We start from the raw sequence: 22,101 nt of genomic DNA, 5'->3' as shown, positions 1-22,101 counted from the left end.
TGGTTGCAGGACTCTATAAGGGCTTAACACAGTAAAGGTGTAGACTAAAAAAAAAAATCTGTCCTGCTGAAAAAAATGTCACAGACCACTTCATTTTTTTACAGATTTCAAAGTAGAAGAATGAAAGTTTTCTGTGACAATTAGAAATTCAGGGTCTGACTTCTGCATGGATATAGAGATTGAATTATACTGGCCAAACAGTAAAATTCTTCCCTTTCTGAGATTATATAACATTTAAAATGGCTTTTGGAATGGTAAAATTCCAAAGACTCTGATAAAATTCATGCTATTGTGGTTGATCACATCTCTCACTCAAATCACAAACAATTTGATTAGAAATAAGAAGCCCCTCAAAAGTTGTGATAGTAATTTTATATTTCAAATCCCTTATCCAAGAAGCAATTCATCTGGTTAATGAAAAGCAAACACAATTAGGGTTAGAACCTTCCAAACTTGAAGTGATCCTTAAATAAAAAGGAATATGAAATGAATGTTCTCTAAGTTATTTAAATTCATTAAATAAGAAATCTAAACTACAAAGTGAGACCCAAGTGCTCTGAAACTTGTGAAATACTAATAAGCTTTTCTGAATAGTAACTACATGAAGTTCCCAACTTAGTATTTTTCAACTTTACTGTAGTATGAAAGCAACACGCTTTCAGTAGAAACAGTAGTTCATATTTTAAACTTTGATCTTTTCCTGGATAAATGTTATATGATAAATGATGTTGGGCTGTGTCACTGAGTCATAGCACCTCAAAGAATACACTTACAACCATTCTGTACTCATACAATTATCTTGTTTTTCACTTTCAATATGCAATGAATTCTGAGATATTCAATGCTTTATTAAAAAAAATAGGCTTCAATGTCAGATGATATTACCCAACTGTAGGCTAATTTATGTGTTCTGAGCAAACACTTAGCAGCAGCAGCAGCAGCAGGCTAAGCTATGCAGAAGGCAATGGCAACTCACTCCAGTACTCTTGCCTGGAAAATCTCATGGACGGAGGAGCCTGGTAGGCTGCAGTTCATGGGGTCAATAAGAGTTGGACACGACTGAGTGACATCACTTTTCACTTTCATGCATTGGAGAAGGAAATTGCAACCCACTCCAGTGTTCTTCCCTGGAGAATCCCAGGGACGGGGGAGCCTCATGGGCTGCCATCTATGGGGTTGCACAGAGTCGGACACAACTGAAGCGACTTAGCAGCAGCAGTCGCAGTCTAAGCTAGTAGGTTCAGTAGATTCAGTAGCAGTCTAAGCTAGTAGGTTCAGTAGATTCTGCACTTTTGAATAATGAAATTTCCAACTTTTGATGGGTTTATTGGTAAAAATACATAAATGTATATATTTATGTATATTGATATGTATATTTATGTACATATATGTACAAAACCAAATATATGTATATTTATGTACATTGATATGAATCTTTATGTATATAGGCATAATAAATGAATTGGTAAATCACAAAGAAAATACAGGATTGTGAACAGATGGTAAATCTGAAATGATTACAGAAATGTTAATGTAGATGCTAGATAAAATAAAAAGTTCTGGAAATTTAATTAAAAGAGTTTCATTGTTTAGTTGCTTTGTCATGTCCTACTGTTTTGTGGTCCCATGAACTGTAGCTAGCCAGGGTCCTCTGTCCTTGAGATTTCCCAGGAAGAATACTGGAGTGGGTTGCCATTCCCTTCTCCAGGTGATCTTACTAACCCAAGGATGGAACCTGAATCTCCTGAATAGGCAGGCAAATTTTTCACCATTGTGCCACCAAGAAAGTGTTTCTGGTGGTTATATCAGAGGAAACCAAAAATGAAAAAGGCAATATCTGAAATAAAATAGCTTTGATCTTTTTTAATAATTGATAAAATATACCAATTTTTAAAATTATAAAATAGTGAGGGACTTCCCTGGTGGTCCAGTGGTTAGGACTCCTTCCAGTGGAGGGGGTGCACATTTGATCCCTCGTCAGGGACCTAAGATCCCACATGCTTCATGGCCAAAAAAACCAAACCATAAAACAATATTATAACAAATTCATTAAAGACTTTAAAAATTGTTCACATAAGAAAAAATCTTACACACATACAAAATGAGAATCAAGGAAGATAAACTCAAAGCAAGGGAACCCTCTTACACTGTTGGTGGGAATGCAAACTAGTACAGCCACTATGGAGAACAGTGTGGAGATTCCTTAAAAAATTGCAAATAGAACTGCCTTATGACCCAGCAATCCCACTTCTGGGCATACACACTGAGGAAACCAGAATTGAAAGAGACACGTGTACCCCAATGTTCATTGCATCACTGTTTATAATAGCCAGGACATGGAAACAACCTAGATGTCCATCAGCAGATGAATGGATAAGAAAGCTGTGGTACATATACACAGTGGAGTATTACTCAGCCATTAAAAAGAATACATTTGAATCAGTTCTAATGAGGTGGATGAAACTGGAGCCAATTATACAGAGTGAATTAAGCCAGAAAGAAAAACACCAATACAGTATACTAACACATATATATGGAATTTAGAAAGATGGTAATGATAACCCTGTATGTGAGACAGCAAAAGAGACACAGATGTTTAGAATGGACTTTTGGACTCTGTGGGAGAGGGAGAGGGTGGGATGATTTGGGAGAATGGCATTGAAACATGTATACTATCATGTAAGAAATGAATCACCAGTCTATGTTTGATGCAGGATACAGGATGCTTGGGGCTGGTGCACTGGGATGATCCAGAGAGATGATATGGGGTGAGAAGTGGGAGGGGGTTTCAGGATTGGGAACTCACGTACACCCATAGTGGATTCATGTCAATGTATGCCAAAACCAATACAGTATTGTAAAGAAAAATAAAGTAAAAAAAAAAAAAAGCAAATCCACACTTAGACACATTGTGGTGAAATTGCACAAAATTTATAATTTTGAACATATGCACACAAAAAGGTATATAACAATTAAAGAAAAGGAATATTTACCTTAAAAGTAATGAATAGAAATGCAACTGATATCTCAAAAAGAACAATAGAATCCTGAAGAAAAGGAGAAGAAGGAAGGGAGGGAGGGAAGGAGGAAGGGAAGGAGGGAGGAAGAAAGGGAGGAAAGAGAGAAAAAGAAAGCAAGAGAATAAAATAAAGATAATTCAGTAAATTTTCTGTTAACCTATAATTCTATACCTATGAAGTTTTGAGGACTCCAGGAATAAAGATTTAGACAGACAAATTTCCTGCTCTCAGAAGTTTCCTATAATATTGAATGTGTGTGGTTTATTTATTATTACAAACTCTTCATCTCTCTCTGTTACAGAATTATATTGCAGTTCCTTCCAGTATGAGTGATATATACTTCTCTACCCACAGGTTTCAGGCTTAGCCATGTGACTTGATTTGGCCACTCATGTGACATAATTCAAGTAGATACTTAAAATGTTCTTGTGTGGTCTAGCTTGCTTCTTGTGCTCCTGTGATCACCATGAGGAATATAACCTCCAAATATATGCTGTCCCTTTAACCTGGGCCCGGTAATGATATTCACGAACAGAAGTGAACCTAACCAGAAACACAGAGCTAAACCCATCCCACTTCACATTCTGAAGCAGTGATGTTTTGATTGCCTCACGGATTCGTACAGAAAATAAATATGCATTACTATAAGCCATTGAAGTTTTTATTATGCAATATAATTGTAGCAATTGCTTCCAAAAACAGTGTGTTTCAGAAGATGGGAAAGGAAATTGAACATAAAAAAAGGAGTAGGATAAACGAATGATGATGATCAAATGTATGGTAAATATCTGAGTAAATTCAAGCAAGCCCAAACTTTAGAAGACAACCATGATAATGACTAATTTATGTCATATGGGAAAAGAGTGCAACCGAAATTCAGTTTAGCCAGGAGCACAGAGGCTGGTTTGAAAATTAATAGAAATAAACTCTTGAATATTACCAAATTTAGTTTCAAATTGGTTTACTCCCAGCCAGTTGGTTAATGACATAATGACACACAGAAGAAAGAACCTGGATAGAGGTATATGTGCATGGGTTCATCTTCATAGTGTATCCTTTATTGCCCTAAAAGCCATAGGCAAAGCTTTGTTATTTATGTTGCCTGTGGGCTGCAGGAAGCACAAGCTGGAATCAAGATTGCTGGGAGAAATATCAATAACCTCAGACATGCAGATGACACCACCCTTATGGCAGAAAGTGAAGAAGAACTAAAGAGCCTCTTGATGAAAGTGAAAGAGGAGAGTGAAAAAGTTGGCTTAAAGCTCAACATTCAGAAAACAAAGATCATGGCATCTGGTCCCATCACTTCATGGCAAATAGATGGGGAAACAGTAGAAACAATGGCTGACTTTATTTTTCTGGGCTCCAAAATCACTGCAGATGGTGATTTCAGCCATGAAATTAAAAGACGCTTACTCCTTGGAAGTAATGACCAACCTAGACAGCATATTAAAAAGCAGAGACATTACTTTGTCAACAAAGGTCCGTCTAGTCAAGGCTATGGTTTTTCCAGTGGTCATGTATGGATGTGAGAGTTGGACTCTAAAGAAAGCTGAGCACCAAAGATTTGATGCTTTTGAAATGTGGTGTTGGAGAAGACTCTTGAGAGTCCCTTGGACTGCAAGGAGATCCAACCAGTCCATCCTAAAGGAGATCAGTCCTGAGTGTTCATTGGAAGGACTGATGTTGAAGCTGAAACTCCAATACTTTGGCTACCTGATGCGAAGAGCTGACTCATTTGAAAAGACTCTGATGCTGGGAAAGATTGAAGGCAGGTAGAGATGGGGATGACAGAGCATGAGATGGTTTGATGGCATCACCGACTCAATATACATGGGTTTCAGTAGACTCCAGGAGTTGGTGATGGACAGGGAGTCCTGGTGTCCTGCGGTTCATGGGGTTGCAAAAAGTTGGACACGACTGAGAGACTGAACTGAACTGAACTGAACTGAACTGCACTGACCTAGGATTTACCAAATCAGAAACACCTGGAATCATGTCCTTGCAGCCTTTTATTTGAAGTAATGGAATGGGCACTTATGAACTCAAGAATTTATATAATTAGAAGACATTTGTGTCTTTTTTTTTTTTTTTTTACTGTGCCACAGTGCACCACACTTTTTTGCATTTTATTTTCTGCTGAGTCATCTGGCTTAGACAAGGTCTGAGTAGGGCAGATCTAATCAGAGACTACTTCTAAATCAATCTGGACATTTCTGTGATATGAGAATTTAAACAATTGATTATTTGTAAGAAGTATATATACTTGGATTTGTTCCTCTACTTTAATTTATGGTTAAAATCAGTTATATTTATTGCTTATCATCAATTTTATCCTTTTTCTAGTTGTATCCTGATTATATTTTCTTACCATGCCATGTTGATTTAGATCTTTCCAGACTACTACTGAGGCCATTAGTATCTCCAAAGTTATAATTAATCTATGTCTCTGCATTAATGCACCAACATTAAATTATAATTGTGTGCTACTCTTACTCCAAAGCAAGGCATTATTCTTCAGGACATTTCCTTACACGGCAAGAACTTAAGAAATTGTGCTTCCTCCCACTCTAAATTCTGTGTTGGGCTAATGTAATTTTGGATTCCTCGTGGGTCAGTGGTAAAGAATCCACCTGCCAGTGCAGGAGATACATTCGGGTTTGATCCCTGTGTCAGGAAGATCCCCTGGAAAAGGAAATGACAATCTATTCCAGTATTCTTGCCTGGAAAAATCACATGGAGAGAGGAGCCTGGCAGGCTACAGTCATAGAGGTCACAAAGAGTCAGACACGATTGAGCAAATGTGCACAGAGCCACCAATTTGATTTGGTCCTACACTAGTGTGAATAGTAATACTAACGGTGTCAGTATAGTTTAGAAAAGTATTTGATAGCTGAAGAATTAAAGCACTTATAACCACTTTTATTTAAGTATCTCATGATTTTAAACAGATTTTCCAAGAGATGCTGATATCTTGTAGAGTTTCCTACAGGAACATTCCACCAAAAGCTAAATCTTCCTGAAAGACTAAATATGATTTTTTATAATGTGCTGGCAAGATACTTCAATAGTTTTGACGAACTCACTGAACCTAAAATATGGCAGTTTTCCTATCCTTCTGGATTTTGAGGATCTTAACTACTGTTCTGTATAATAACTTGTATTCTTTCAAGTAATAGGGAAAAAGAAGTCAATGTAACTTCACCATGTGAGTTAAGAACAGCAGTAATAAATGCATGTATGAAAATCTTTGTTTTTGTATAATTGCTCAGTCACATCTGACTCTTTGCAATCTTAAGGATTGTAGCCAGCCAGGCTCCTCTGTCCATTGGATTTTCTGGGCAAGTATACTGGAGTTGGTTGCCATTTCTTTCTCCAGTGAAAATCTTTTAAAAAAGAATTAAATGGTTCTATCTAGCTATAAAATATTCCATATCTGTTTCAAGAAAACTTATGAACAGATATCCAAAATTCCAACTAATATTTTGTTGCACATTGATTTATCATACATTTATATTTTATATCATATATTTGCAGGAGGCCCTGGTTTGGTTCCTGGATCAGAAAGATCTGCTAGAGAAGGGATAACCTACCTACTCCAGTATTCTTGGACTAACCTTGTGGCTCAACTGGTAAAGAATCCCCCTGTAATGTGGGAGACTTGGGTTCAATCCATGGGTTGGGAAGATCCCCTGGAGAAGGGAAAGGCTACTCACTCCAGTATTGTAGCGTGGAGAATTCCATGGACTGTATAGTCCATGGGTCCCAAAGAGTTGTACACAACTGAGTGACTTTCACTTTCACTTTTCATACATTTGTACCTGTGTATAAAGTAGTCAACTTTATTATATGCTTTAGGTAGATATTCTTGCATAAGGATTTATGTATTTTTCTTAGAATACATGACAATATGTTTTCTTCTTATTTTAGCAACGTTTCCTCCTCAAAAAAAAAAGAATAAAGCTATATTTGTACAGATTTTTTTAAGACTATGTTTTCTTTCTTTAAATAGCCTTTATTCATTATCATTTTCTAGCTTGCAGTGCTGCAGATGAGAAATTTAATGTTGTTTTGGATTCTTGTTTCTTTTAAAATACTGTATTTTCAGTAAGCTCTTTAAACATAGAGATTTTAATCTCAAATTGTTTTTCATGTTCAGTTCAGTTCAGTCGCTCAGTTGTGCCCAACTCTTTGTGACCCCATAGACTGCAGCACACCAGGCTTCCCTGTCCATCACCAACTTCTGGAGCTTGCTCAAACTCATGTTCATTGAGTCAGTGATGCCATCCAACCATCTTATACTCTGCTGTCTGCCAGGGGCCAGCGTGAGGAACTCCGCCCATGGCAAAGTTCATGAGGAAGGAGGTTTGGCATACTCAAAGGTGTGATCAAGCCTCAGGAAACTCCCTGTTCCCGAGCATCTACCCCCAAAATCAGAGTTTATCTACTTTACTGTTTCATGCTCTCGCCTACACCTCTGACTTTACGGGGGGCTGGCCCCCATTACCTCTCTCGGAGAAAGAGTTAACTTACAGCTCCTAGTCAATAAAAATTCCTGGGCATGACGAGAGTGTTTCAACTTACGGACTCCTCTGAAGGTTATCTAGCCTGCCTGTATAGGTTCATCTGGCCACATGTGATTGTTTACAGCCTCCCAACCGTGAGAGGCACAAGATGTTTTAAACTTACTAAAGGCAAATTCCTTTGGGAAGTTGGAAATTATTGGTATAGTGGATTGGTTAGGAATTATATTGGTGAAGGGTTTTTCATTTGTTGTGCCAATAATTCCTGCTAATTCCCTGCCCTGGGTGTGACAAGAGTGTCTCTGGTCAAACCTCTCTGCTGGCAAACTAGCTGGTGTGACAGGATTATCCATACTCCTACACGTGATTGTTTACTACCTCTCAACCATAAAGAGCACAGAGAGTTTTGGAGTATTTTGAGAGTCTTAATTAACATAGGACTTTTCTCATTGTTGAGTCAATGATTGCTGCCAGGCCTCCATATCCTTAGGCACCTGGGAATATATTAATCAATGTAATTGGAATATCAGTTCAGTTCAGTCGCTCAGTCAGTGTCCAACTCTTTGCGACCCCATGAATCGCAGCATGCCAGGCCTCCCTGTCCATCACCATCTCCTGGAGTTCACTCAGACTCACGTCCATCGAGTCCGTGATGCCATCCAGCCATCTCATCCTGGGTTGTCCCCTTTTCCTGTCCCCAATCCCTCCCAGCATCAGAATCTTTTCCAATGAGTCAAACTCTTCTCATGAGGTGGCCAAAGTACTGGAGTTTCAGCTTTAGCATCATTCCTTCCAAAGAAATCCCAGGGTTGATCTCCTTCAGAATGGACTGGGTTGGATCTCCTTGCAGTCCAAGGGACTCTCAAGAGTCTTCTCCAACACCACAGTTCAAAGAAGGAAATAGAGTAGTTTTTAAGGTTAGCAATACTAGACTTTTTGAGTTAATGAATTTTCTCTTTTGTAATAGATCACTGTACTTTGTTATAAATCATTGTGTCCTTGCTATGTAAAAATGTAACTTTATCACTATCTTAAGACTGGATAGATCTTAAGGGGAACATTGGTGAAAGGATTTTCATTTGTTGGGCTGATGTTTGCTGCTAAATCTCCATATTCCCTGCCCTTATAATGAATATAACTAACATATAGGAGAAATAAGCATTAACCTTTAAGATTAATCATGTAAACCTTGGGTTAAATAAATTCTTTTCTTGATTGTAACTCACTACACACTCACCCTATAGGAATGCAACTTTATTTGAAAGGTGGTGCCTGGTTTAAGAAAAAACACCCTTGGAAAAAATAAGTTTTTTGGTTATCAGAAAGAAAGGGTCGTAAAATGTCAGCAGGCCTCATGGCCAGAAGATGATGTAAAACCCCTAAGACCTTTTTTTATACATTTATGTGAAGCACCTGATTTTGATAAAGGTCAGGACTGCTGACCCCCACGTGACTCTGTATTCATCCCTATGTGTAACAAAAAGTATATAAGCAAACCCCAAAATAAAGAAATCGGATCAGTTTCTGGAAAGACTGATTCCCCCATGTCATTCTTTCTTGCTCCCCGTTTTTCTGGCTGAATTCCCATTTGGAGCGTGGGTGCTTGCCATGTCTACTTACCTGTCCCGGCTTTCAAGCCCATGCAAGAAGGAGCCCAAGGAGGGGCACCTTCCGATATTCAAGTGGCACCAGTGGCCCAACGTAGATGGTGCAAATTCCTTGTCTTGGAATTTTATTGGTATCCCACGTAAACCAAGTTATTCAACTTCTTTTTCTCTCGTACTATTTTCTGGCCGAATTCCCATCTGGTGCATGGATATCTACCAAGCCTGCTAATTTTTCCCGGGCTTCTAAGATCAGACCGGGGAAGCCTCAGTGCCTCCTCTCCTTTGGGAGAACGGGAAGACGCCTGTGGCCTACATAGGTGGTGATTGGTATTCCATGTAAACCAAGTTATTCAGCCTCTTTTTCTCTGCTAATTTTCTAATCCCTTTCTATCTGTAATTAAATAAGTTATTTCCAAGGATGCCGACTCCATCCCCACCTTCGAATCACCCTGGATCCACTGGGGCTGGACCCCGGCAGCTGTCCCCTTCTCCTCCTGCCTTCAGTCTTTCCCAGCATCAGGGTCTTTTCCAATGAGTCAGTTCTTCACCTCAGGTGGCCAAAGTATTGGAGTTTCAGCTTCAACATCAGTCCTTCCAATGAATATTCAGGACTGATTTCCTTTAGGATGCACTGGTTTGATCTTCTTGCAGAGAATAAATTAGGAAAATAATAAGTTTAATAAGTAGATAAATATTTTTAGGAAAATAACAAATACCAACATTTCAAATTGTGTTTCCTCTATCTTTCTCTTCTTTGTCAGGCTGTGATTTTTATTATCTAAATAGCTAATTTCCTTGATTCCCCTTACAAGTCTTCATTTGTGTTTTTATGTTTTCCTTTTCTGAATACTATGGAAAAAAAAAAAAACACTTTTTTTCTTTTTGATGTTATAATTGTGGTTCTTAGTAGTGGTTTGTTCTTAGTTTGCTTTTGGTTATGGTTCTCTTTTCACCCTCTCTCCATCTCTTTCTGTTTTTCCCTATTTATCATATGTTTACACTTGAAAATTGTTTTAGATCTACAAATTATTTTTGTATTCTAATTGTATAACTTTGATGTTTCAATTAATTTTGTTAAAATTTTTGTCATATGTTTTTATTGTGTTAGCTTAATTGGTGTCACCTGACCTAGTTGTTTATCTTGATCTTTGGCCTTTCATGGTTCAATTTTCCTAGAAAGACTGTGTGTGTGTGTGTGTGTGTGTGTGTGTGTGTGTGTGTGTGTATGTGTCTGTATCTCTGTGTGTGTACATATATATATAATCCACTTTGAATGCTATACCTTCAGCATGTATATAGATCAGGCTCTTCAGTGTAGTATCTTGGGATCTAAAATGGAGGAGATCATTATGATTTTGTTATTATATTTTGTTATTGCCTTAAGTCTATTTTTACAGTTATTTATATATTAATTTTGTTGATTCATTACCTTTTGCTAAAATGTCAGGGATAGACTATCTGTTCTCAGTTTTTGTCTTTATATATACAGGGAGGCTTCCCAGGTGGTTCAGTAGGTAAATAATCTGCCTGCCAATCCCCAGGTCAGGGAAATCCCCTTGAATAGGAAATGACAATTCACTTCAGTATTCTTGCCTGAAACATTTCAGGAACAAAGGAGCCTGGCAGGCTACAGTCCATGGGGTTGCAGAGTCAGACATAACTGAACACAGCACAGGGCATACACAGGTAAAGGCATTCTCATTCAAAACCAATATATTGGGACCAGTTCAGTTCACATGAGCATTTCACATGCAGATCTAACTGAGTTAGCAAATCAGGCATGTTCTCCATGTTATTCCCACAGCAAACCAACTGGTTGAGACCTCTAGGCAGATACAAGGTCCACTGATTACTGAACTCTGAATTCCATAGTTTATGTCAAAAAGGACAAACAAAGATTTTCTTCTGCTGATGGCCCTCTGCCTCTCATCCTGGATCCCTTAAGATAAAATCTCACAGAAGAAAAACAGAAGAAAATGATGCTCTGTTGCCCTGCTTGATCTGAAAAGATGTTACATAGCTTTAGTTATGACCATTTGGAACATACCATCTGCTAAACTGTGATAATTGGTCCAGCTTGGATACTGAAATCTGAATCTCTGTAAATTTTGGATAATGTCAAGGAAAGAGAGAGAAAAGAAGCATAATCAGAAGACATATGCTACAGAAAGATATGATGGAGGGCCAGGACTGTATCAGAAATTAGTCCAAAGAATGTATGCCTTTTCTTGATGGATTTCATTTTTTTTTTTTAAATTGTACCAAGTTCCAATTCTTTTTGTTATACCACAGGGGACATATATATATTATTTAAATTTCACTTTTTTTAATATCCTACTCTAGGAAATGAAAAGTTCAAAAGAATCTCACTGATGGTGAAATAAAATAATAGAGAAACTAATGGTCAACCTTTTGTACCTAGTCTTCTATTCCTTCAGCTGTTAACACAAATAAAATGAAATATAAAATATATTCAATGTGTTAATTACATATTTACACAGTCATAACTTGGCCTCTTTGTGCTTATTATGTAACTTATTATAGGAAAATTTATATGAATAAATTGTGCAGAATGACTCCTTTGCAGGTAGAGAACTTCTAGCCTTCAGTCCAAAACACATCAAATCTTATATGAGGCTTTAGACTACTATTTGAAAACATAAATGTAAACAATGTAAGAAACATCAACTTCTAGATTTTGAAATTCAGTACCAAGATAAACATAGACGTCTTTCTAAGAGCTAGTGTTGTGTACTAAAATTCACATGGGCTTTGAATTTGGAGTCTTGGGCTGACTTCCCTTTACTGTTTACGTAAAGACAGGTTGCATATATGTTTAGAATACAGATTCCCAGTCTTGACGTCAGCCACATGTATTTTGATTCACTTGATCTAGTATGGGATACAAATGGCCCATGGAGGAATGAAAATTTAATTTATTATTTGAGCTGGGTCATTTTTGACAGTGAAAAGAGAAGCATTAACATTTAAGCCCAGGCAAATCTGACTATATGGTCACACATAGAAGCTACAACTGAAAAGCCTTGCCTTACTAATTTCAAGATCTTAGGTTAGAGTTTACGAGAATGTGAATACCTGACTTAAGGGCTTTATGAAAGCAAATTGAAGAACATTACTGATAAAAACAAAGTAGTATTTGGAGCATTTCTTCTTCCTCTCTCCTTCATGTAATGAAATAAGCAGAAGGAATTAGTGAATATCACCCAGGTGCCTACACAGAGCAAGTCTGCATCTGGATGCTTCTGCTCTTCCTGTTGTGTTCAGAGCACTCACCTAATCTAGAGTTGCTGCTTCTCCAGAAAGTTTTAAAACTTTGAATTTTCACATCCTCGCTGTGACTCAGAAGGTATGATTTGGCCTAAACAGAAATGGTGAGAATACCCTACCTTTTGGCCCTCTGGTCCAAGGGAGCCCTTTCTATGCCCTCATCATCACCAAGTCTTGTGTGATAGCAAGATCCTTTCAAGAGAGGTTCACATATGGTCCCAGATGGAAGGACAGATTCAGTGCCCCCCTTTCTATCTCATCTTTCCCTTGATATCCACATATAGACTATCTCACCACAGCTTTGTTCAAATAAAGAAAAAAGAAAAACATTCATAAAAGTTCAAGCAGGTAGAGACCCACAAGTCAAGCATACCATTTGCTCAGGGTCTACATGCAATTATTCAAATCTGCCTAACTAAAATTACAGTTATGTTCCTTTATTTCTGACTTCTGGCTTTATTTTCAGGTCAGGGAACTCTTTGGTTAACTAATGAAAGATACTGGTGTATTTTAAAAAATTAAAGAACAATCCATATTATTACAAGAAGGGCCTGAGTTATTTGCCAACCCTTATCAATTTCTGCCCAACCAGTCCATCCTAAAGGAAGCCAGTTTTCTGAATATTCATTGGAAGGACTGATGCTGAAACTGAAACTCCAATACTTTGACCACCTAATGCAAAAAAACTGTCTCATTTGAAAAGACCCTGATGCTGGGAAAGATTGAAGGCAGGAGGAGAAGGGGATGACAGAGGATGAGATGGTTGGATGGCATCAACAACTCAACGGACATGAGTTTGAGTAAACTCCAGGAGTTGGCAATGGACAGGGAGGTCTGGTGTGTTGCAGTCCATGGGGTCGCAAAGAGTTGGACATGACTGAGTGACTGAACTTACTGACTGAATTCTAGCCTTGTTCTATTATAATCACTGATGAGCTTGACCACAGGCTAAGCCCTGTTGTGCCTAGGCATAAGGTGAGGACTAGGGTTTGTGATGCTGCATTAAGCTTGTGAGGACTAGTGGGCTTGGGGTGGCTGCAGTGACCTCAAGCACTGTGTCCCTCAGTGTCATCCTAATTCCGGCCTTCAGTCTTGGGTTACTCTTCAAGCTATTCCATTCCTGATGACTCAGTCTTTAGCTCCATTTCTATTCTTGAAAGATTCTCCCTTCAAAGCCAAAATGTCACTGCCTGCCACAAATGCTAAGCGATTCTCATTCTAGAACCACTTGTTTGTCTACTTAAAGCACTGGATACATTTCTTTGAATATCATAGCTCTTGTGACCCACAGCCAAATTATGTTCAATCACTGGATGCTGTATTTCAGGGCAAAGATTTATTCCCCGTAGGGAGAATCTCTGCTTCACTGTGGCTATTGCACTACCCTCAAGCCTTTGACTCCACTACAACAGGTCCATTCCTCCTCATCAGCAACAGAGCTAAGAGTAAAAAAGTCTTTTTTAAGCTATCAACTTTCTATTACACGTTTCTCTTTTTCACCTTTACTATTTTCATTAATTTGTAAGTTAAAGAATTAATGACTGGATGTATGATTTCCTTGGATCTTTTCACCTGAGAAAGAAGTTTATACCTGATTCTTTGTCCACAAAACCCACTGTGACCTGGGTAATACTGATAATCTATTGTTAGGAATATAGATTGTACTATCACATCCCAAATAACTATGATTTTGGTAAATACATCCAAATGGGGACAGAAAAGGCAGATCAAAAGTGAAGCCAGTTGTGTTCAGTTGTGTCCGACTTTGCTATCCCATGGACTCTAAACCACCAGACCCCTCTGTCCATGGAATTTTTGAGACAAGAATAGTGGAGTGGGTTGTCATTTCCTCCTCCAGGGGATCTTCCAGACCCAGGGACAGAACTCATGTCTTCTGTGCTTCCTGCATGGTAGGTGGATTCTTTACCCACTGAGCCATCAGGGAAACTCAAGTGAAGCCAAACCCTTGATCAAAGACTAGTATTCAAACTTAACTCCTTTTCAAGTTGCTTCAGTCTAAATGATGGCTTCCCATGGTGTTGTCTGATGAAAACCAAATGAATTGTGCTTTGTGCAAGTAAATAAGTTTGTGGTCTAAAATATGCCGTGCTGGCCATACTAGTAGTCTCTCCTAAGGACTAAGACTAAGGAAGGGATGTGACCTTGGGAGTAAAATGCCTTATTTAATTTGTCAGTAAGCCTAATAATATGCCTTTTGTCAGATTACTTAATAATATGCCATCTGAAACAAACCCAGATAATTCAAAATACAGCTGCCCTTTGAATAACACAGGGTTAGGGATACCTACTCTCACCAAGTCAAAAATCCACCTATTATATACAGTCAGCTCCCCTTATCTGTGATTCCCTCATATTTGCCATGCTACTCTCTTGGATTCAACCAATTGCAAATTGTCTAGTACTGTAATATTCACTATTTTAAAAAATCCCACTGTTGAAAAAAGTGGATAGACTTACACAGTTCAAATCTGTGTTGTTCAAGGGTCAGCAGTAGATAAATGGCTCCATTCAATGAAGAAAAAAATGAGCAGAAAAGTCTCAAATAATGTTATTACATAATGATATATTTATATATAATATATAAAGTTATTTACATAATGCATGTAGACCGTGGCTAGAGTAGAGAATTATAATGCATGACATTCCTTTTGACATTACATGATTTGCCTAATTCTAAATTCCCAAAATTAGAACACATAGCATTCTATGTGAAGAGAGCTCCTCTTAACTAAAATACAAAAATAAATAAAATAATTTAAATATCAGTAAAAGAAAGAGAAAATTAACTGAAAAGATAAGCTTCTGTGTACGCATTATTTATTTGTTGTCAAGTTGGCTGATTCATTCCTCTCAAGTCAAAGGGTTGAGTAGTCAGATTGGATATGTACTAAATTACACAATTGATTTTGTTTATCTGAGAAGCTTATGACTTTTATTTTGTGAGATGTTAAATATTGCTTTTTATTGCATATTTAATCATCAAAATAGGAAGTAAGGATTGCTGTATGTTTATCATTGCTAACAACAAATCATAATGATGATTTTAAGTTTGTCTAATCCAAGAACTTGTCCATTCAAGTATCTTTATATCCATAATATGATTTATAATCAGAAAAATTAGGGGACTACAGAAAAAGGGAGGATGAGAGTAGAAACTCACTCTCAACAAAATACAGAATGGCAGATATTTCTATTTGAAGCTTCCCTAGTATAGTTAGGGCTTCCCTGGTAGCTCAGCTCATAAAGAATCCACCTACAATGCAGGAAACCCCAGTTCGATTCCTGGGTTGGGAAAATCTGCTGGAGAAGGGAATGCTACAGTCCAGTATTCTGGCCTAGAGAATTCCATGGACTGTATAGTCCATGGGGTCACAAAGAGTTGGTCACGACTGACAAACTTTCACTTTCTACTTTCTGGTATAGTTAAAGATATGGATTAGAAATATATTTTGATGAACTCTTTCTTCAGCTGAATCTAGCTTTGTTTGAAGTGAAGATCTTTTTTCTCATTTAAAGGCACTCCTGTTTTATTATCATATTTCTCTCCCAAATATATCACTCTTTCATCATGTGACAAATATAGATGGTATATATTCAATTAAATTCAATACCTATTTGCTGAGTACCTTCTGTGTTCAATTATTTGTGCTGGGTTTCATTTCTACTTTCCAGAGACTGTAACAGTAGAAAAAAATATTTGAAAATGATTTTTTTTTTTTAAATACAAAATGGAATAGGAGAGAAATAATAAAGTTTGATGAGGATTTTGTGGAAGAGTGCATCATCACCTAAGAGGAGAGGACTGGAGAAATTTTTATGAATAGTGGGATATTTAATATAGGTTATGAAAGATGCACTAGACTCCAGGAGAAAGGTCATGCTGGCCAGAGAAATCAACAAAAGATGACAAAGTGAAATGAGACCCCGTGTCAGGTAATAATTGTTTTACAAAAAAGTACTCATTGAATGATTAATGAAGGAAAGTTGTGATGTATACTGGTTGATTTTTTTTTTTTCAAAGTTACTTGGCTTTCTGCTTTTGCTTTAAGACAAAATTAGGCTTTTAGTAAAAACCATTTTTCAGGTTTTTGTTTTTGTTTTTTTGTTTTTTCTCTTTGGGCTCTCCTTCCCAAGTTTGGAAGCAATAGAGAGACAAAGTAGTAGACAGATGGGGAAACAAATATCAACTCTATTATCAAATAAATCTGGTGTTGGAATAGGATTCCCCAAGGTGCACCCCAGAATTAGACTGATTTACTATCCTCACGTAAATCAGAAGAATCAGAGTAAGGCATTCTTTACTAACATGGGCAATGGAACATTTTCTTTTCAGGTGCACCAAATTTGTTCCTGTCTTGCACTATAGGCTTCTCTCCACTGATTCATGACAGATGTCAAGAGACATTAAGACTCTCCAGTGTCAGGTGGCTTAAACACTTTATGTCTCTCCATCATTCCCTGCCTATGGTGACCCTATACTCTTTCATTTCTTTTATGGCACCACCAAAAATTTCTAGGTATGCTATTTCTTTTTGTTTTTCAGTTTTTACTTGTTAATATCAGGACCAAGAAAGGCAGAAAAGCATCCCCTATTTGTACCTAATTGAAAACTTCCAGTTACCCTAAGGTATATGTAGTACTCTATATTCTGTGCTACTAAATACATATTTCATTATGAAGCTATTCTTTAAATTTTACTAGGACACCATTAATATATAGAGATAATAATTACATAGAGATATATAGAGTTGAAATACAAAGGTAATAATTATCCTAGGTATTACTTAAGATATTTGAAATATACCTGATGTGAATGCATTATTTTTATGACAGTATTTCTACTGTCAGAGGGAGAATAAATTGGCTGACAAGAGTATGATAACAGGGATTTCTGTTGCATTTAGCCCCTGGTTGGCAATTCCACAGACCATTCTCAGACATGGTATTACTAAGGATTATCTGAAAAGAGTGAGATAAGACCAAAAATTAAGGGAAAATATTGCTTTTTTCCTAGTGTAAACTTTGATTGAACAAGTGACTTACCTAAGGAGTTATTCATAAAATATTTATGTTTAAGCCTGATCTATGACCTAGTGAAGATTTTCCCCTTGACTGTGGGAGTATTCAGCTGGAGAAATGATGGAAATCTGGCTGTTTTGCCAAGTTTGAGGACCTCAACCTTTGCATCAGCCACAAGACATATAGAAAATATTGGAATGCTTCTCATATTCCCCTATCACCATTAACTCATTGTCCTGTTTCCTAGCCACATTCAAACCTTCTTAGACCCCCTAGTAAGCTCGTCAAGTTCATACATATGACCTTTTCCTGTCTTTTTTAAGGAGTCATTAACTAATGTCATGATGCTCTTGATGAAAAAAATGTCTTAGTTTACTTTTCATGAGCAGATCATAGTCTGTTTATTCCTTCGATCATCTGTTGTCCTTCTCCATAATCTGAAGATGAAGAAAATTGAGTCACTGAGTCAAATTAAAGATACAGTAGTTCATATTTGATTTCCATTTCTTTCATTAGATGGGCAGTCTGATGCCTAGCCAATCATGGTGAGCCTGTTAAACCCTCCACGGGCATTTCAAAATCTTCTTTTAAGGGAATCATTGGTTTGGGCATTTTGGAGGAACACAACACATTGCTACATTATTCCACAAGATTCACCTTGTTTTCCTTTAAGTATGAATGACTCAGAGTTATAGTTTTACCAGTTACGCACTTCAGGTCAGTGTTGTGAGGTGAGGCGTACATTTTATGGACTGAATTATTATCTTTTGTTACATAAAACTCATAATTCTTTGCCTCTCCCCTATTGTTCTCCAGAGAATTATGAATCTTTCTCATTTAAAATTTTCCAGGATATTGCTATCAATCTAGAAGATCCTCTGCCCCCTTGAAAGTCCTACAAAGATCACACCCACAAATATATTATTTGTTATTGTTTGTCTATTCTAAAGTTATGGTGTTTGTTTTCCAATGTTGTTCTTAGCTGGGTCTATGTTCATCAGATATACTATGATTATCTCTACCTGCAAAAAATAGGTGTATGTATATCAAGATAATTTGTGTAGTCTGAGTAATGATTAGTGGTAGAAGGGACAGAAAACATAAGTACAAAGAGTGCATCAATTTAACTATTCCCTTGGTTCTTTAATATGCTCCTACAAATTCACACTATCTATGATTCTTACTTGCCTTTTACTAAGACAACTACCAGCTTTTAACAAAGTAGCTCCATGATGAGAGAACTTTGTATATGGGGTGTGTGTGTGTGTGTTTGTATATGTGTGTGTGTGAAAGAGAATCCTCATAGCACTTGGCACAGAGGATGCTACCCATCTGTTCCTGTTTTGTTTGGTATAGGCTCTTAGTACAAACCTTAGGACATCTTTCCTAAATGTGCTCCCTGGTGTTTTCCTGTTTTCACCAAACTCTGAAGCCACATGGAATTCAACATAGCCCTTTCATGAAGCTAAATATATCTTACAATTTGAGCTCCTCAGTGACTCTATTCAGTGGCAAAGTGGTTCTTCAGTTGTTAAAGGCTGAACAGCCTCTAAGGAAGTCAGGACAGGAGCAATGGAGCACAACTCTATTGTTTTTGTTTTGTCTTTCATGTTTTATACAGACAGTGTACTCCTTGACATGTTTAAAATGCTGAGTCAAAAATTTTGCTTTGTTTTGTCTTTGATTAGGTAAAAACACAGTTAACTAAAAAGATCACATTTTAAGCCCTTTTGTGATATATTTAATATAAGTATGTTAAATCTTAAAAATGTATTGAAAAGGAAGAAAATTTGCTTTCCTCTCTTTTATTATTGTATGGAATATATTTCCATGGAAACATATCAGTGAATCCTACAGATACATTAATTTAGTGTCCATTGTGTTCCTGCAAATTTGTTAGTTTGCAAACACAAATTCTAAAAACATACTATTAGGTTGGTACAAAAGTAATTGTGGTTTTGGACTGTGAATTTTAAATCATATAACTGATAAAACACATCTTTATTAATCAAATTAGGAACCATTACAAGCAACACAATTTTTTCAATGAGAAGTTCATTTATTCTGATAGCATAAAAATCCATGCTTCAGGATTTAACCAACGCTTGCAAAGTGTTTTCTGCCTCCTGCTGGTTTGGGAAGCATTTTACCTGCATAAAATTGTCAAGATGCTAGAAGAAGTGGTAGCTGGTTGGCAAGAGGCTTGGTGAATGTGGTGGCTGAGGCAAGACTTTGTAGCCCAATTCGTTCAATTTTTGAAGAGTTGGTTATGTGACATGCAGTTGGGCATTGTTGTGGACAAGAATTAGGCCCATTCTATTGACCAATACCCACTGCATACATTGCAGTTTTTGGTGCATCTCATTGATTTGCTGAGTATATTTCTTAAATGTAAGAAATCCCTGGTTTCCCGGGGATTCAGAAAGCTGTAGTGATTGGACCTTCAATAGACCACCAAACAGTGACCATGACCTTTTTTTTTTGGTGCAAGTTTGTCTAGGGTTTTTCCAGGAGTAATGTATGGATGTGAGAGTTGGACCATAAAGAAAGCTGAGTGCTGAAGAATTGATGCTTTTGAACTGTGGTGTTGGAGAAGACTCTTGAGAGTCCCTTGGACTGCAAGGAGATCCAACCAGTCTATCCTAAAGGTGATCACTACTGGGTGATCATTGGAAGGACCGATGTTGAAACTGAAACTGCAATACTTTGGCCACCTGATGCAAAGAGCTGACTCATTTGAAAGGACCCTGATGCTGAGAAAGATTGAGGTCAGGAGGAGAAGTGGACAACAGAGGATAAGATAGCTGGATGGCATCACGGCTCAATGGACATGGGCTTGGGTGGACCCCGGGAGTTGGTGATGGACAGGGAGGCCTGGTGTGCTGTGGTTCATGGGGTCACAAAGAGTCGGACATGACTGAGTGACTGAAGTGAGCTGAACTTCACCACACAAAAACATGTTCCTATCAAACGATAGTGAAATCTAACTAGAAAAGCTTTCTTGAAAGATTATATTGTGTGAGTGAGGGAGACGATATAGAAATTTCTGAATTAATAAATACTGTTTAAATTGCATTTAAATGTAATTGAAATCCAGAAGCTATTAACAATTTCACAAATTAAATGTATTACTGTATTCCTACAGAACATGGGCATCAATTAATAATTTCTTAATGGGTCAAGAGCACAATGTACACAGTTTTGTATGTACAGTAAGAAAATGATGCTCTTGGGGATTAATGAAATATGAAGATTTTTATCTATACTAATTCTTACCAGATGATATGGTAGGCTGGCTTTATTATTATTTTTTTATTATTATTATTAGCACATTGTCCCTCGTTACTTTCCCTGCTGTCATACTGTCTACATTAGACAAATTTTCTCACTTTTGATTTATGTTTTGAATTTGATTCAAAAATAAGATATGTCGAAATTGAATTTATGAAAACATTCTACAAATAGTTCTTGAGTGAGTATTTGTGCATTTAAAGAAGAATTTTGCATGACACTTTACATCTGTTTTTATAGCTGAAAAAACTGTTTTCATTTATTTCTTGGAGGATAGGTGGATTTGCCAAAGATAGGATACAGCTGTTCAGTCTATCCACAAATATATCAGTTCTTCTTCTGGGCATGATAGTATTATACTTACTCAGAATTTGAAGTTATATGTATCCATGTGATTCAGCTGGGTAACAATATGTGAAGAAAAGACACATGCATCATAGGTCAGTTTTAAGAGCCTATATCAGAATTAACTCATTTTCTTACTCCTTACCACAGTGATCATGGAAACTAGTGTCAAAATGAGGTGAATGTCAGCCTGGAACTCTTAAATTATTCTGATGAGAACACCCCTTAGCCTAACTATGATGAATAAAAAATGTGAGAGAGAAACAAACTTTTGCTTTTTTTAATGAGAAACTTGGGGTCATGTATTATCAAAGGGTACCTATTCACATTGTATATGTATATCATATCATCACTTTGCACACTTCAAATAGCTCAATAAAGCTGAAAAGGTATAATGTGCTGCACTCAATATGCCAGTAAATTTGGAAAACTCAGCAGTGGCCACAGGACTGGAAAAGGTCAGTTTTCATTCCAATCCCAAAGAAAGGCAATGTCAAAGAGTGCTCAAACTACGGTACAATTGCACTCATCTCACACACTAGTAACGAAATGCTCAAAATTCTCCAAGCCAGGCTTCAGTAATATGTGAACCGTGAACTTCAAGATGTTCAAGCTCGTTTTAGAAAAGGCAGAGGAACCAGAGTTCAAATTGCCAACATCTGCTGGATCATGGAAAAAGCAAGAGAGTTCCAGAAAAACATCTATTTCTGCTTTATTGACTATGCCAAAGCCTTTGACTGTGTGGATCACAAGAAACTGTGGACAATTCTGAAAGATGGGAAACCCAGACCACCTGACCTGCCTCTTGAGAAACCCATATGCAGGTCAGGAAGCAACAGTTAGAACTGGACATGGAACAACAGACTGGTTCCTAATAGGAAAAGGAGTACGTCAAAGCTGTATATTGTCACCCTGATTATTTAACTTCTATGCAGAGTACATCATGAGAAACGCTGGACTGGAAGAAACACAAGCTGGAATCAAGAT

Source organism: Capricornis sumatraensis, chromosome 1, assembly GCF_032405125.1.
Source record: "Capricornis sumatraensis isolate serow.1 chromosome 1, serow.2, whole genome shotgun sequence".
Taxonomy (NCBI): Eukaryota; Metazoa; Chordata; class Mammalia; order Artiodactyla; family Bovidae; genus Capricornis; species Capricornis sumatraensis.
Note: the sequence above shows the minus strand (reverse complement) of the source record.